This window comes from Myotis lucifugus, unplaced genomic scaffold (genome assembly GCF_000147115.1).
Source record: "Myotis lucifugus unplaced genomic scaffold, Myoluc2.0 scaffold_405, whole genome shotgun sequence".
NCBI classification, from domain to species: Eukaryota; Metazoa; Chordata; class Mammalia; order Chiroptera; family Vespertilionidae; genus Myotis; species Myotis lucifugus.
This window is the reverse complement of record NW_005871453.1, coordinates 455,797-469,593: the sequence shown is the minus strand read 5'-3', so window position 1 is coordinate 469,593 and position 13,797 is coordinate 455,797.

Here is a 13,797-nt window from a genome sequence, read left to right as displayed (position 1 = left end):
TAAAGTTGAATATCATGAGATTTCCCAAAAGTATCAATGTAAGTAGTAAATGTTATGAATGATCACAAGGAGTTGATGGTAATTGAGTAGAACTATTACATCTGGTCACGAATGGAGAGAGTACCTCCACGCTACGTGGCCCACTGCTATTTGTGTGGTATTGGGGCACATTGAATGCACTCTGTTCAAATCCCTTGACTTTCTGAATCTGTGGTTACTGGGCCACATATTACAGAGTTCCTGGGGGTCATTAGGAGAAGTCCATACTGTGAATGGAGTTGGGACTCAAGAAACTCAGTGTAACCAGCATGAAGAGCCTATCTTGATCTGTTTGGGCAAGACTGGGACAATGGAAACATGTGGCTTTCAGGAAATCTACTGTTCAGAACATGTCTTCTTGCCCTTGAGGGATGGATTATAGTTCTTATAGCAATGAACACCTGGTAAATACTAGATGACTCAAAGCAATGGACAAAACATTGTAAAGGCCTTTTATTTACATGAAGGCAGACACCAACTTGGAGCAATTTCATTCATTCACTCACTCATTCATTCATTCATTCATTCTCTTCTAGTATATTTACTGAGCACAAAATATGTGCCAGAGGTCCACAAAGATCTCAAAAGCTAGTAAGAAACACAACAGTAAAACATTACATGTAATTCAAAGAGAAATCCTGTAATAGCAAGCTGCCTACCCACTCCCCATGGAGAATTAAGTCTACTTGGTTAAGTTGTTAATTTGAGACCTATGTATTTGTAATATAAAAACACATTTAAAAAATGTTAAGGGAACAAGATATTATCTTTAATGATAGGCTATTTCATTTTCTCTTAGTTGATTTATAAAAATTTGGAATAGAGTATGTTTAACGGTGGAGAGGACTCTGTATAAAACCTCCTTTGATGCCTATGATATGGATCAGAAAACTTATAAATATATAACAATAGGGCTTTCTTCTAATATAAAAACAACTATTTGGCTTCTTATGTAAAAATGAAAAATTAGTCATAAATATAAAACCTCTTTTTTTCCATTGAAAATATGTTGAAGATCATAATCATTGTTTCCCTGTCTCTTACTGGAACCCACAATCTCTAAATCCAGTGGTTATATTTATTGATATGACATAAAGGGAAAGACTAAAAGATATGGCTAAGGATAATTGGGTGATTGGTGATTTCAACTTTACTGATGATTTTTTTCATAAAGGGACTTCAAATAGGACTGTAGACACATTTGCCATTTGAGTCCCAAACATTTTAGCTGTATCAAAGCATCTCAATTCCTGATATTTGACAGTCTGCTTCAAAATATTTCTCTTTATTTTTATGAAAGCTGCAGCGGTTTTCCTGATGTGACAGCCAGGATTTTGTCAACAACCTACCACTTATTTACAGAGTTTTAAGGCCTGCTGTTGGATATTTACTGAGCTGTACAATGCCTCAGTGGGAGCCATGGAAGGTGGTTTGCAATGGGTCTGAAAACATTGTGAAGTAGTAAAAACTGGTATTTCAACAATTCGTTCCAAAAACACACTGGAGTCATAGTAAGTTTCTGTTTTCCAAGTGTACATGGCTTGCTTCTGGTTTTAATGTTCTACCCCACACCTAAGGTACCACTATGCATGGTTATTTTTTATCCTGGGGAAAAAGTCCTGATTTTTACTGAATTTCAATGATGTTGTGTTAAGCAAACTGTTATTTTGGAATGGAAGGAAGTAAGCAAGCCTTCAACAATAGCTCTTTATTTCATCTAAAACCTTAGGGCCATATAACTCTGCCCTTTATCAAAATTTTTGTTACCTTTAGTGGATTATTAGCTTGTGCTTCTGGAAAAATAATGGTGGAAATGGGCAAGAGGAGTGTGCATTTCTTACATTATTGCGTTCAATCTTTGCAACAATCTTTGGGTTAGGAATTGTCCCAACTTTATAGATCTCAAAGACTTTACTTTGTCCAAATTCCCACAACCTCTAGTTGCAGAGCTAATATTCAAACTCAACACGAAATGATACTTAGCCTCTATCACAGTAAGAAAGCTCAAATTAAAAGTGCATGGACAATGGGTGTTCAAATTATACAGCTGCTATGGAGGGCATGTTGGCAATATCTACTAAAATTAATCTTGCCTTTATTTACTCCTATGAGAGTTGATTTATGTTCCACGTTATTAATTGTAGCATTGTTGATAAATGCAAATGATTGGGGGTAAAACTTAATTGCTATTAATGGGGAACTGGTAAAATAAGTTATGGTTCTTCCACACAATGAAATACTACACAGTCATGAAAAAGAGGAAGATGTTTGTGTAGCAAAATAGAAAGGTATCCAATAGATATTGTTAAAGAAAACATACTATTTTTAAAGGGGATGTGGAGAGAGAGAGAGAGAGAGAGAGAGAGAGAGGAGCTATATGCATAGAATATCTTTGGAAGAAAACTTTTAAAAACTGGTAACATCTGTTGCATCTAGAGAGAGAAATTGGTGGGTAGCAGAGAGGTGGGAGATGATTTTCTCAATATGGCTTCGGAAATATCTTTCGATGTTTAAAACACAAACTGCATTATATATTTAAAAATAAATAAAATAAAATTAAAAAAATATTTTATTGATTTTTTACAGAGAGGAAGGGAGAGGGAAAGAGAGCTAGAAACATCGATGAGAGAGAAACATCGATCAGCTGCCTCCTGCACACCTCCCACTGGGGCTGTGCCCGCAACCGAGGTACATGCCCTCGACCAGAATCGAACCTGAGACCTTTCAGTCCGTAGGCCGATGCTCTATCCACTGAGCCAAACTGGTTATGGCTAAAATAAAATTTTTTTAAAAAAATATATTTTATTGATTTTTTACAGAGAGGAAGGGAGAGGGAAAGAGAGTTAGAAATATCGATGAGAGAGAAACATCGACCAGCTGCCTCCTGCACACCCCCCACTGGGGATGTGCACGCAACCAAGGTACATGCCCTTGACCGGAATCGAACCTGGGACCCTTGAGTCTGCAGGCCGACGCTCTATCCACTGAGCCAAACCGGTTAGGGCAAATTTTTTAATGAAATAAAATCTGTAAAGCACACGGTAGATGCTCAAGTAACAGCCAACTGCATTATCTTAGGCCTCTGGTAAGATTTAGAGACATCTATTAAAAAATTAACTCTAGGAAAAGGATGATGTTTTTTGGATGCTTTGTTGTTGTCAAACCAATCTGAAAAAAAGTTTCCCAAACCGATGATCATGCTCATACTGAACTATCTCAGAGTGAACAGACATAATTATCCCCATCAACCCAACTTGAAATCTGGGTACCCCATCAAAATTGAGGAATGAGAAGAGATGTCAGTGACTGGGGCGGTTGAAAAGGAGGCCAGGGGAATTGAAGATACATACTAGTATATAAGAGAGAATAAATGGGCTAGCAGGTATTCTTTTCTGCTGCGAGTTTGATTAGCACTGTGGTTCTCAATTCTCAGCTATGTTGATTAGGGCTGACCTGCAAAGACCTCAGAGAAGAAACAGGCTTGAGAGCAGACAAGAAGAGGTAGAGAGTACCAAGGACAGGAAATTGAGGACTGGGTGGAGAAAGGGGGGAAAAGTTACATTGTGTACAATTTGGCCATTTATTAGCATTTGGCATAAAACTTTGTGGAATTATTTCCTTTCTTTATATTTATGGTAAAAAGGGAAAAAAACCTTCTGGGAAATGTCATTAAAAGTATTGTCTTTATCTGAGAATTGACCAAAAGTTTGCCACTGAGTTCGGAGTGCTTATAGTGTGATCCATGATAATATTTCCAGTTCTTTTAAGAGGCTATGGTTTTTAGGAAGACTAGCACTTTTTGATTATAAAGTGGTTTCCTTGGTGAGTATGTTAGCAAACTAGGAAGGCACTTAATGTCTTTCAAAGTAGATTCTCTTGGAAATGGAAATATGTCAAATAAAGTGAAGTAATTAAATTTTTGGTTAAAGGCATTCTGTTTGAAACTCTGCACAATTAACACGTGCAGAAAGGTTTTAATGTCTTTCTTTAGCTAGAAAGTTAAGTTCAAATGATGTGGATATAAAAATCAGACCTTAATGAACTTTCTTCCAAGGACTGATGAATGGGAGATAGCTCATTTCTCCATGTTTTTTAAGGCAAGTCATTTCTCTGAACACAGTTGTTTGGAAGTTGGTAACGTATGCTCTCAAACTCTTCTCCCCTTTTCTTTATTAGTGATTTGAGAATGAGAAAGTCTTTTGTGTTTCCCAAAGATCTGGGGATTTAAAAAATATTTTTATTGATTTCAGAGAGGAAGGGAGAGGGAGAGAGAGAGATAGAAACATCAAATGAGAGAGAATCATTGATTGGCTGCCTCCTGCATGTCCTACGCTGGGGATTGAGCCTGCAACCCTGGCATGCACCTTGAGAATTGAACTGTGACCTCCTGCTTCATAGGTTGACGCTGAACCACTGCGTCCCATCTGCTGGGCAAGATCTAGGGATTTTCAAGACTAAGAATAGCCCTCTGAGGCACCAAGATTATATCTTGATTATGCTGATCATGGCTCATACTAAAAGAAGACAGAATGTAGCATCACATGAAGACACTAGGGGTGGGTAGATAGAATGGATGCACTCTATATTTGAAGACCCAGATTATAGTCCAGGTCCTGTGAACTAGACCTTCAGCAAGTATAATGTTTGACAAATCACCTATGCCTTTCTGGGCTTCAGTTTCTTTATAAATACAATCAAAATATTGGACTTTACAATAAAAAGCCATCAATTCTAATAGCTCCTTCTGAGGTAAGACATCTGGGTTGTTCTAGAAAATATGAATTTACTTCCAAATTTTTCTCTATGTTCTGGTTCTGAATTCTAGCCATTGTATTCACCCTTTTTGTGTTAAGTTATTGAGGAAGTCAGCTAAAATGCAAATGTGATAGTGTAGAGTGGTTTAAACATTCATTATTTGAATAGTATTTACTGGGGGTCAACTATATCAGGCATTGTACTAAGTAAAGGACTCATGACTTGGGAAAAAACAGTCCCTGTGTGCCTTTTAAAATTTTATAGATTAGTGGCAGGATATAGAGAAATACACAGGAAATTCCAACAGCATAATGAGAACTATTGCTGAGGGTTTTAAAAAAGCTATAGGCATTCATAGGAGAGAAACCCAATAGGAAATCAAGGAAGGCTTCCTGTTGGCTGTGATGTCTCAAAGGAGACCTGAAGAATGGGAAGAAGTAAGTCAGATCAGAAGGGAGGAGAGGACATTTCCAGGCAGAGTGAATCACATATGTAAATTAGACTCAGAGTTTAGAGGGTTTGAGGAACCTGAAAGTAATTCAATATGTTAGGAATACGTACCTGTAGAAGAGTGGGTGGGAACTCTGGAGAAATGAGAATAATAATTCAAATTCTTTGCTCTTCAGATAGATTACTCCTCCTGCAAGATGGAGAATAAATAGTGGGAGAAAAAGGCTCGAGGCACATTTTGGAAGAGAAGGTAGTGGCCTGATGTAATAATGGTGATGAAAAAAGGGAGTATACTCTAATGAGATCAAGGAAACAGAAATAAAAAAGATTTGTGATAGACCAAATTTGGGAGTGAGAAAAAGGGTCAAGGCTTAAGGCTGAATTTTTTTTGCTTGCACAATTACGTGAACAGCAATGCCATTTGCTAAGATAGGAAAAACAGGAGACGTGGGTCTGGGGAAAAGATAAGTAATTTTAGACAAGTTGAGCTTCAAATAGCTAATACATAGTAGGTGCTAATAAATGTTATTGAATGAATAAATATGCAAGTAAAAATGTCTAATGGGTATCTGGAAATGGGGATCTCCTGGCCAGCAAAGATGGTTTGGTTGGAGACTTATATTTTTAAGTCTTCAGTTTACGGATGAAACCCTGGGAATGGCTGAATTCATTCAGGCAGAAGTATAGCGGAAGGGCTGAATCCAGAGCAATACCAATGCCCGAGGGCAGATGGAGGCATAGATGCTCTCAGAAGAGATGAGTAGGAGAGACCATTAATATAGGACTAAACATTAAGCCCCTAGACATAAGCTCTTTGCGGGCAGAGATACTGGTTTATTTTTGGTTGCCTGCTGTAGACTGAATTGTGTCTATCCAAATTCATAGCATGAAGCCCTAATGCCCAATGTGACTCTGGCTATGGGGGTCTCTAGGAGTTAATTAAAGTTCAATGAGGTCATAAGGATGTAGTCCTGATCCAATAAGACTGTGGCCTTCTAAGGCGAGAGAGAAGCTCTCTCCACTATGTGAGGATGCAGGGAGAAGGCAACAGTCTGGAAACCAGAAAGTGAATCCTCGATAGAACTTGTCCATCCTGGTGCCCTGTTCTCAAACCACCAGCCTCCAGATCTGTGAGAAACTAAATTCCTGATGTTTAAGCCACTGAGTCTATGGCAGTGGTCGGCAAACTGTGGCTCGGCAAACCGCGGCTCGCGAGCCACATGCGGCTCTTTGGCCCCTTGAGTGTGGCTCTTCCACAAAATACCGGCTCTTCCACAAAATATCGACTTCTGTGCATGGGCCACGAAGTTGCGTGCCCGCATGTGGTATTTTGTGGAAAAGCCAAGCTGTCAACCAGTCTCAATGTCTTGTGAGACCCTGAGCAGAGATTGAGCTGAGCTGTGCCTAGACTCCGGACTCACCAAAACTATGAGCTAATAAATATATGTTCCTTTAAACTGCTGCAGATGTGGTGATTTGTGAAGTAGCAGTAGGATACTAATATACTAAGGAAAAAAAGAACAGAAAAAAAGGGGGGAAAAGAGATAGTCATGGTAAATAAGGTAATCAGTATTTCTGGAGTGAATTGAATAAATGAGTCATTCCTTGGCATGCTCATAAATATACCACTTCCCTTGAGACAGTATGACAGTAACTGAGGGGGTGGGAGAAGAGAGGAACTTGGTGTGGGGGTCCTGGGTACTTAGAGAGAGTGGGTGGGAGCCAATTATCTATGTGAGTGTGGTGACAAAGTAGGAAGAAAAGCCCAAAAAGGCTCAAAATATGCAAATCTCTCTCTCTCTCTCTCTCTCTCTCTCTCTCTCTCTCTCTTATCATTTGGCTAGAGTTGGTTCTGAAATTTGACAAGATAAGTTCTTGATTGATTACTGTGTATGTGTGTGTGTGTGTGTAAATACCCTCCTTAACATTAGATAGGACTATTTAAATCAACATGAATTTTAGGTACAATCTGGGTATTGCTCTCTACAGAGAAATAATACCAAAGCTGGCAATGAAATTCCTCAAGTAAAAAAGAGATAAAGGGAGGAAGAGGGACATAGTGTAATAATAATTAAAATAATTGAAATTCTTTCACCACGCATGGCACTTACAGTGAAAGTACTTTCTAAATTGTCTTCTGCCACATGCAATATAGGTAGGTTACATAAAAAGATTCCACAATATTAAAAAAGTTAAGAAAATATAAGACAAAAGTTACTAAATTCTATTAAGTGGGTAAATTAAATCTGAGTCACTCATCGCTTCACAATGAAGAGTAGCCATTCTGCTTGACAATTAAAAATTCAAGCTCTCTCCATCAAGTCCTGGGAGGAAACCAAGAAATAACACCAAGGTCCCAGGTTTTGTGAAAGGAAGGATCTGGGGTTTGATTCTTGACTTATAAATCACTAGAGGCCCAGTGCATGACATTCTTGCATGGGGGGGGGGCAGGGGGGAGGGGGTGTGAGTCCCTTAGCCTGGCCTGTGCCCTTTCGCAGTCCGGGACCCCTGAGGGGTCCTTAGCGCTGCTGCAGAGGTGGGAGAGGCTCACACCACTGCCGCTGTGCTTGCCAGCCATGAGCCCGGCTTCTGGCTGAATGCTGCTCCCCCTGTGGGAGCACACTGACCACCAGGGGGCAGCTCCTGCATTGAGCGTCTGCCCCCTGGTGGTCAGTGCATGTCATAGCGACTGGTCATTCCGCCGTTTGGGCAATTTGCATATTAGTCTTTTATTATATAGGATTACAAAATTTTTTGGAGTGGTGGTGGGAAGAAAAGGCTGTTTAAGAATCTCAGTCCATTAGACTTCTCATTTTATTGCTTCATTGCTGACTTAGGTAAAATGTGATCATGTACTAGTAAAGCCTGTTATTATTAAAAAGGTTCATGAATATAGTGTTGGAATAATTCTGTGGCCTTGAGGGAGCTGTTCCCAGGAGAAGGGTCTGACAGAGAAAGATAGCTCTGTACCTTGATGCCCTGGCAAAACTACAAACCCAGCACCTGATTGTTGGTGCCATTGGTTGGATATGGGGTCTATGAGGTCCACGCTCTGGACTGGGATGCAAAATACATCTACGGTGAAAGAAATGAGAACAGTGGTTGCCTATAGGGGCGGGAAGCTGACTAGAATGGGCATGAGGGAACTTTCTCAAAGTGACAGAGATGCTCTGATTTCACTGGGATGGTTGTCATATGGGCATATCCATGTGTCCAAGTGTATCAAACTCTACTTGTAAGATATGTGCATTTCACTGCATATAAAACTTACCTCATAAAACAAAAATCAAAGGTCATTTGAAGAAAGTCTTTGAGCTAATCAAAAGGCCTTCAAACAAATAGGCTGAACTATTTTTAAAATGAGCAGAAACGTAAAAGGAAATTCTTCATTTTTCTTCTACTTTAGGGGAAAATAGATGGTGTCAAATAAATGCACTAGGACAAGCTCCCAAACAGAGCATTTATAAAAAAAGTAATAGCTAGACCTTCATGTCTCAGAGTGAAGGAACCATTTCTAGGAGTATAAGCTATTTTGGAAACATTTTTTTTTTTCATGTTTCTGTTGGAGGAATAATGTTTTTGGAAATGTAAAAAGCTTTTAATGGAGCTAGAGCAGAAACTATGTTTGGTCATAGTATTATCTGGTTCTGAGCTAAAAATTCAGGGCTCTCTTGTCAACCACACTGCCAAGAACTGCAGGCTTAATCCTCGAGATTGCAGGAATTTGAATTTTGACTTTATGGCCTGCATCATTATGAGGATACAAAGATAATCTTTGAAAAAAAAAACACAATTTTGAGAATGGTAGAACATTACATGGAAAGCTAGCTTTTGGAGATGGTTATGCAGATAGATGTAATATTATTTTATTCTTTTTTAAGTATTTGGATTAATGCATGAGCTAATCTTGAATGACCTAATATGACCAGGCACAGCGTTAGGCACTCAAAGAATCCTCAAGTCATTCTCTGCACGCCCTGTTCTCAGGGAGCTTCTGAGCAGGATGGCGGGCGGTGACAAATGTAGGGCTGGGCAAAAGTAGGTTTACAGTTGTTTGTATGGACAATAATACAGCAATTAACAAATAATTAATAATGCAAGAATAAGCTGTTTCGCATACTCACAACGGTTCATGGACTTTTGCCCCACCCTGTATAATAATAAATAATTCAAGGAAGAATGTAATACATGCATGAGAAATTCCATGGGAGTTCGGAAGAGAGGAAATTCCGTGTGAATAAGAAAGGCATTATAGATGAGGTGGCATTTTGGCTAGAACTTCAAAAATGGTATGCTTTCCCCTGACAGCCAGCAAAGTGGGGGTCAGAGGCAGAGAGAATGTCACCAGCAAAGCACCGAGTGCTGGGAGTCTCAAGTTTTCATTTGGTTGAAAGACAAACTACACATGGAGCAGATACACTAGACAGGATACATTCATGGAAAGAAAGGGGGCCCCGACCCCGACTCCTGGGGAAGTATGATCTGGGTCAAGGGTGGAGCGGGTCAATGAAGATGGATCCTGAAGCAGAAAAAACCAAGGAAATGAAAGGCAGCAGGATCTAGGAAGGCGTTGGGGGAGGGGGGGCAGGGGGGCGGTGGGAGGGAAGAGGCAGAGGTCTCTAGGAGGCTCTTCCCCCTGGGAAGAGGACCATGAGAACCGGAAGGAGGGTGGTAGAAGAGGCAGAAAAAAGGACAGGTGGCAGAGCTAGAATGCTCAGGAACTGGGAAGCCCTCAAAGAAGACTGTGAGGCTTTAACCTGGGCGACTGCAGGGACACGGGTGCTGTTCACAGGCCGGGTTTGTCGAGAGGAACACCGTGTTTTGGGGGTGGGTGGGGAAGGATGAATCATATTTTGAACAAGCCGGCAATGCATAGGAGACCACTAGAAAAGTGGGTCTGGAGATACATTCAGCGGTGGAGCTAGAGAAGTAGACTTGACCTTTCTTCACCTGTGGGTACTGTTAGGTCGCGGCAGGAATGAGCATATCCGCATGACAGTGCAGAGAAGGAAGCCAGGAGAGAGCTGGGAGCCAGACCGAGAGGTTGATGCCAGAAGCACTAGAAGAAAACTGGTAAGGTGCAGGATTCCCCCTCGCCCCCACTGTCACCAAACCTGAGGGACAAATCTTACCAAGAAGAGGAAAGAGACTGATGGAGAGAAAATGTCAAGAAAACTGCCTTTATTGGATTAATTTTGTTAGTCTCAAAATAAAGTTCTGTAAAGAGAAAACAGGCTTTTTGTCCTTTCTATGTTTCAGGAGAATATTTGGTGTTTCTCCTTCTCTCCTTCCTTCTTTTTTTCTCTTTCCTTCCTTCTTTCCTTTGCTCTCTTCCCTTTCCTTCCCTCTCCTTCCTTCCTTGCACATTCTTGTTTATCTGGATTGACCTTGAGCATGGGCTGCCACTGTCACCTACAACGAGTAACTGCCTTTCTGTTCAATATTTGTCTGTAGTGCGGATTGAGGAGGGAGGTAGGTCTTCTGTGCTCTACCATCGCAATACCTTAGGTCTTCAAAGCAGGAAATTATATGTATATTTGCAATATGACATCACTAACATTTTTGTAACTTTTAAAATATAGCTTTTTGCTTGTTTCTTTGTACTGGTCTCAAGAGCCACTCATAAATCTCTCTGGAACTGCGTAGGGTCCCAGGGCCAGAGACTGGCCCTGCTGGCACTGTGATTAGTCATTTAATACCCAAGGCAATGACTAATGCCTGGCAACCAAATCTCCATTAGGAGTCATGTGTCCTGGGACCCCGGGCAAAGGCACACTGGGCACACCTTCTTGTTGGGTCTTCGTCCCAGGGTCAAGAGACAAGTTGAGGATCGGCTAGATCCATGTGGGCACCACCAGGGCAGGCGAGATTCCCCTCCCCATGATCAATGCCAGTGCAATCACAAAGCCTACAATCAGTGTGAGACAAAGGTGCCCACCTTTGTCTTATCTTCAGACCCCAGCTTTTAATATATCTTTTTCCTGTGTTTACAGAAAGCCGTCAACTGAGCTATTCGTGGAAAGGTTTGCGGGTTTGGTTAACGAGGTGGAGGAGTGTTACATTTCAGCTGGAAACACATCCCTCGATTGCCAAAACGTTTATTCCAAAGTCTGGTTTCCTGGTGCCATCGGAGGCATGGCAAGGGCGTGTCTGTTCAGAGACTCGGGGGCTGGGGCCAGCAAGGCACTTGATCCAAGTGTACCCCGAGGCCTTTATCGTTAAATTATATCCCTTAGGAAAAACCGCCCGTGTCACATTTTGTAAACTTGATATCCATACACTTTTGACGGGCATTCTATTTTAGCCGTAAGCCTATGATTTACAGCAAGCCTGTTTTCTCTCTTGCTGAGGATGGCAGTGGAAACCTGGGTCACTTTCCAGGCTCCGAGGATAGGGAGCAAAGGGGGCTGGAGTGTTGCTGCCCCCCAGGAATGCTGAGCCGGGCTGTGCCACCCCCTGCTCTCCGTGAGCAGACAGCAGGCTTCTCCCCAGTCCTCCCTGCCATTCATCCAGCCAGCTCTGTGCAGCAGCCCCGCTCCTGTGTCTGCCGGGAGGGGCTGCCAAGTGCCCTGCCTACTGGCTGCTTCCCGAATCCCTGCCATTCCACACACAAACACATCCACACACGCTCTGCCTCGCTCACACACGGAGCCACACGCACACGCGGGCACATTCCTCCCTCCACGCTCACTGTCCTCAGCTCTTGACTTCTGCGAGCCCATGGAACCTTTGTGGGAAGACGCTCTTGATCCAGCAGGGTAGGATTGTTTTGATTTCTCTCTTCGCAGCTTTAGCATTTTGAGAAAGCAACTTACCTTTCTGGCCGGCGGCTGTGTCCTAGCAGGGAGACGTGGGTTTGCTGTTTGCCGCGGGTTTTGTGTGTGCGTCTGCTTTTGCTCCCAGGACTTGGAGGATTCTTTGTGTGATGTCTATAGAATTTGGCAGGTTCGGGTTTGTAAAGAGCCCTCCCAAGCGCTTTTGCACGGGTTTAAAAGAGACATTTGAAAATTGAAAGTGTGATTTACGGAAACGAGATCATCTGCGAAGAAAAAATTGCTTTGGAAAGTAATGGTTGCTGGCCATAAAGAGAAATATCTGTGATTCACCTAATGTGGTTTTAACCCTTTCTTTGCTTACAATCTATAGTTATTGATGCCAAGTTCAATTTTGGCTTCATATTAAATCAGCTATTTCTGCATATTGTCTTCACATGGCCTGTCTGTTCTTATAAGAATTATGTAAAATGTGCACTTATTAGTATACATATATCCAAAAATATTACTATTAGTAACAGCAACCTTAACATTCATAAGATATGCCACGAATATTTTGTTAGGTACTATGTTGAGTGTTTGGGATGGCAATTAAAGCAAAGTATTAATAGTTGTATCAGTCTATTAGGCTAGGGCAAAAGTATAAACTACCCAAGTTTATAAAAGTATAAACTATCCAAGATTATGGGTGCACAATATTATATAGTGTGTGTGTGTGTGTGCTTAGCTTTTAATTCAGTTCAAAACTTTTCACTACTTTTTTTCCCCCTTCTGGGTATTTGATTCTGCATGTCCTAGCCTATGTGAGCTGAGAAGGTCCAATTGTAGGATTAAAGAACAGAAATGTATCCTTGTATTTTAAAATTTGTCAGTTAGACCAACAGTGTGACATAATTGCCAAAGATGTAGCGAATGACCTGAGGTTACCTTTCGTACAAAAAGGTCACATTTCACCTTCAGTTTTCTGAAGTTTTACTTGCATAACCTGTGGAAGGCACCAACACTCAAATGGGCCTATCCAGAGGGGTTTGTACATCTTCCTACACATGAGAATTCCTAATGGGAGCAAATACAAGACTGTGGTCCAACCCAAACTTACAAGTCCGGCTGGGAGAATCACAGAAAGTTGTGGCTGGAAGGGGCCACTTGGGGAGAATTTTTCATGAGGAAACTGAGGTTCCTCAGCATTCTCCTGATGGAGAGATACAGCTCTTTCCATAGGAACACCTTGAATCTCCATCCCACCCCCAACCCCCCACCCCCTCGCCCCAGATGCCGCCTATCTGTCCCTGCAGCTGCTGCTAAATATAGCTGTCTGTGGCTGGCTGCACACGCAGCCGCACACCCCATCCCATCTCCCTATCTCGGTTACAGAGTGGTCCTCCCCAGGGTCATTCTATGTACACACTCCATATTTCCAGCCAACGAGGAGAGCGAATCAAACAGTAAGAGAGACAAACAGAGATAGATTGGAGTCTGGCACCGGGCGCATAAGGCAGCGCATGAGAGAAAGCCGGTCCCTGGCTTAGCCTTCCCAGCTCATCTGAAACACCGTCTGCCCTGGGCCACCTTTAGGAGATCCCTCAGCGCCCCCGCCCCACCCGCTCTCCTCCCCGCAGTACAATCCAGCCCCCAGCCAGCAGCAACAAGTCAAGTTCAGGGAAGCTGCTCTTTGGGGTCGCTCCAAAACCAGTTGCGCCTGGAGTGATGTTTCAGCCAATGTCAGGGCAAGGTAACAGTCCTTGGCCGGCGTCCAGCCCCTTTGTAATGCATATGAGCC